Genomic DNA, 4256 nt, shown 5'->3' with positions numbered 1-4256 from the left:
GGGGGAAGGGGGAGGGGGGAAAAGAGGTGGTGGTGATGGTGGAGGGCACTTGAGGGGAAGAGCACTGGGTGTTGTATGGAAAACAATTTGACAATAAACTATTAAAAAAATAAATAAAATAAAATATAGGAGTCAGTATATTGATGGAACTTTAAAACCTTGGAATGAGAAATGATTACCAAGAAGTTAGTGTACCTGGAGAGTGTGTAAATTGCTACCCTATGGTGAATTCCAACAGTAAAAGATGCGAAGAAGAGGTCTGAGCAAGAATGACTAAGAAGGATATGTGCTACATATTTCGGCATTATCTAGAAGTGAGATGAAGAATGTGTTTCAAGGAAGAGTTGCTGAATGTGGATGTAAGGTGAGTATTTATTACATCAGGATTGGAGAGATGGTCTTTTTTGACCTTGACAAAATCTCTTTTGGTAGAATAGTAAGAATAAAACCTGATTAAACGAGAAAAGTTTGTAAAGAAAAGGCGCAGAAAGTTCAGAATGAAAAATTAAAAAGGAAAAGAAACAAATTTTGAGTCCCTTATCTGTAAGAAGGTACAGAAATATGAGTCAGAAACTTGGAGAGAAGAGTCTGTGAAACATGAGACTGATGTTTTTGATCCTAAGAAGAAGCTCCTCTTTAGCTCCATGATGGCAAAACATGGCCCGTTCTGGTTTACATTTACTTCCTGTGGTTCCACAGGCAAATTACTGCCGATCTGGCAGTATTTGAAAATGAACTGGCTGCACTAGAAATGTGAAAACGTGGGGCCATGGTTCTATCACTCATGAAAGTATCTTCAGGTTCTGAGTCAGCTGCAGTTACTCCGTAAGTAGTACCATTTCCCAGTTAGGGTCCTAATTCTTACTCTCCCACCGCCCTTTCCAAACACCTAGCCTGAGTCCCTCACTCTGTAACTTCAGGCTGCCAAAGATGAAAACAAAAGCTCCTACTACACTGCTGATGACTACTAAATAATGGTTACTCCGAGGTACCAGTTATGTGAAGGTCTCCTTCTGTCACAGAACAGGACCCCACCTAGGGCTTATCCTACGTCAGTGTTGGACCACACCCAGTACAAATCTTCTGCATCAACTACAGTGGCTCGGGGTGGTGAAGGAATGCTCCTATCCCAGAGATAATCAACAGACCCTACTGGTTCCTGTATAGAAAGCCTTGGATCTACCATTTCCTTCTCAGCACCAACACTTCAGCATTTTCACCTTCAGCATTACAGACTCGATGGCAAAGCTGGAACTTAGAACACTGGTTTACTGCACTACAGTGCATTGGTCTGTAAGCCTACTGGGACACTATTCTGTATGATAGCCTGTCCTGTTGACAGGTGAAGATGAAGCTATGATATCCATTTTTAGAACGGTACTGTTAGTTGGGGCACCTGGGTGGTTCAGTTGGTTTAAGCACCTGGCTCTTGATTTCACTCAGGTCATAATCTGTTGGTCCCTGGGTTCCAGGCCCATTTTGGGCTCCATGTTGACAGTGTAGGGCTTGCCTGGGATTCTCTCTTTCTCCCTCTCTCTCTGTCCCTCCCCATGTGTGCTCTCTTTCTCAGAAGTAAATAAATAAGTACATAAATAAGTAAATAAGTAAATAAATAAATAAATAAATAGTAAAAGAGTAGTACTGTTAGCATTTCTAGTAAAAATTCTATAATTCTACCCAAGCCACTAAGACTCTTCAGTAAAATTACATAAATATTCAAGTTCTCTTAAAACTCTAAAGGTGGCGGGCCTTTCTAGGGTCTTAATCATAAATTCTTATTAGTGTCCTACTTGACTATCAAGAAATGGACATGAAATCCTCAGAGTCAATGTGTTAATGAAAACAGATTGCATTAAAAAAGAAGAGGGTTAGCCCTCCAGACCATATACCCTTTCTAGCAGTCTCTCTGCGTAAAATGGCTGTTGAGATCGAGTGAGATTTTGTTTTGGGGTACTATTGGAAGAAAGCATATTTTCATGAGTTTTACCTTCTTGAACTGATGAGAAGGTTGAGTACTAGGAGGAGTCTTGAAGCTTGGATATAAATATAGCAGGTGGAGCTTGCTACCTAGAAATTCTTGATGTTTGGAGAAAGTAAAAAAAAATGACCCCATGGAATTGTTCTTAAACTTCTCAATTCCAAAACAACCCACTAAATATTTGGAATTGCTAACTGACCATCTTATCCTTGAAATTTGGATGCAGCGATCTGGCAGGATGAAGACTTCCTGAAAGTGCATTAGCAGGTGGCAGATGGCCAGGCTAGAATTCTGCCAAGCAACAGGAGGCAGCTTCGCCCTATACCTTGTTGTAGTGCCACCCCATTTGGAGAATTCCGACAATTAGAATGGAGTTCAATGAGCTGAAAAATAAAAGTTACTACCAGCCAGAAAAAGAACATAAATTTGCCCTTCTGGAGCCACTGGAGAAGTCAGAAGACTATCTCATTAAATAAATAAACACAAAGTATTTAAGGATATGTATTAGCTATCTATTTTTGCATAACCAGTATCATAAACAATTAAAACACATGCTTATTATCTCAAAATTCACGTGCATCAAAAGTTGACCATAACTTACCTGGATTCTCTGAAAGGCTACAAAGCCAAGTTTCCAGAGATCGATTCCTATCTAGAGAGTCAGCTGAGGAAAATCTGTTTCTAATCTCAGATTGTTGGCATAAGTATTTTCCCCTCCTCCTCCTCCTCCTCCTCCTCCTCCTCCTCCTCCACCTTGTCCTTCTCCTCCTCCACCTCCTCCTCTTCTTTCTGAAAGAACTGCAGACCCTGGCTTCTTCCTATCTTTAAGTAGCTCTCAGTTCTTAGGGGCTACCTGCTAGATCTTGCTGCATGGTGGCTTACGTTACAAAAGAGCAAGGAGAAGAACTAGAGAGATACCACTAGCAGGACAGAGTGTTATTTTATATGGCATAATGAAGGGAACAGCATTCTATCTTGGTCAAAGAAAGTTGCAGGTCCACGAATGGGGAGAATTATATGAAGCATGATTGGCATGAGACAGGGAACACAGGTGACACTTTATAATATGCCCTACACGAATGATAAATACAACAAATGTTTTGAAGCTAAAATAAGAACCTGAATTCACATCAAAATTATTCAGCTGAACTGAAGTATATTTTTAATGATTCTGCATATTATGATGTATTTGTCTCTAGAGAGGACTCACTCTTTTCACTGCTACCCAGAGAAAAGTGGGCTATTGATCATCTTAATCCAGTCAGGGATTGAGATAAATTAAAGCGTGGTTGCATTTAGTGTAAGGCTCATTTTATATCTGCTTCGCTACTCCTCGTAGGGTACAGGCTTTCAACGAAGAGCCTGATGTTCCACCAGCGACCCTTTCTGGAAGGGTTCTATATTTTAATCTTTCTTCCTAGAACTTAGAACTGTAAGACTGAAAAAGAAAACTTTCTTCACTTAGAGTTTTAGGCTTATATTAAATCTCCCACTCTGCACAGCTTCGGCATCACTGCCTACTTTCAGGTAAAAAAGCTGCCGATTATTACTGACCTTTCCTAAATTACACTCTCCTTATAATCTTTACCCCTCTAGTCCTGTTGGCTCCAGATTTCCGATGCCATCATATACTCTTGTTAAACATTATCCCAATTTTGAAGTTGTTTCTTCTAGAAGCATTAGTCTTTCAAAATTTTTTATATTACAATAAATCAGAAGACATTAATTCTGTATCTAAAAAATTGTATGCTTCCATTTCTTCCATTCTTCCTGTCATTTTATTACCTCATATTTATCTCTTTACTCTGAGTCCATTTTTCCCCTAAGACTATAGAGAAGTATATTCTTTCATTTATATATATTTTTCTTTATCTTTTATTTACTGTTTGCTACTTGCTTCTGTCACTTCCTCTCATTTTAGTGTCTACATCCTCTCCTTTCAAGAATGATGTGGAAAATTCTCTTTGGAGTAAACAGGAAAACTAGCACTCATATTGCTTATGTTACCCCAAAAACCTCATAGAAATTTTCCATATCTCTAATCCTTTGTAGATCTGCCTCACTATTTACTGGTGCATAACAACTATATCAAAATTATTGGCTTAAAACAATGATCGTTTTATTCTGTCTCATCAGTTTGAGGGTCACAAGTTCAGGCAGGCTGACTCTTCCATTCTATGTGTTGTTACAGATGTCACTAGGTGGTTTGTGGCTGCCAGAAAGCCACAATAAAGTGGGTTTCAGCTACAAGAAACCTCACCAGTGTTGTAAACAGACT

At 39.2% G+C, this 4256-nt stretch overlaps 1 pseudogene; it reads left to right on the top strand.

The window, feature by feature from the left end:
• Positions 1-647: 647 nt before the first annotated feature.
• LOC115295292 lies at positions 648-2416 on the top strand (annotated as a pseudogene).
• The last annotated feature ends 1840 nt before the right edge of the window (positions 2417-4256 follow it).

The sequence above is a fragment of the Suricata suricatta genome, chromosome 7 (genome assembly GCF_006229205.1).
Source record: "Suricata suricatta isolate VVHF042 chromosome 7, meerkat_22Aug2017_6uvM2_HiC, whole genome shotgun sequence".
Classification (NCBI taxonomy): domain Eukaryota; kingdom Metazoa; phylum Chordata; class Mammalia; order Carnivora; family Herpestidae; genus Suricata; species Suricata suricatta.
This window is presented reverse-complemented; position numbering and strand designations above follow the sequence as displayed.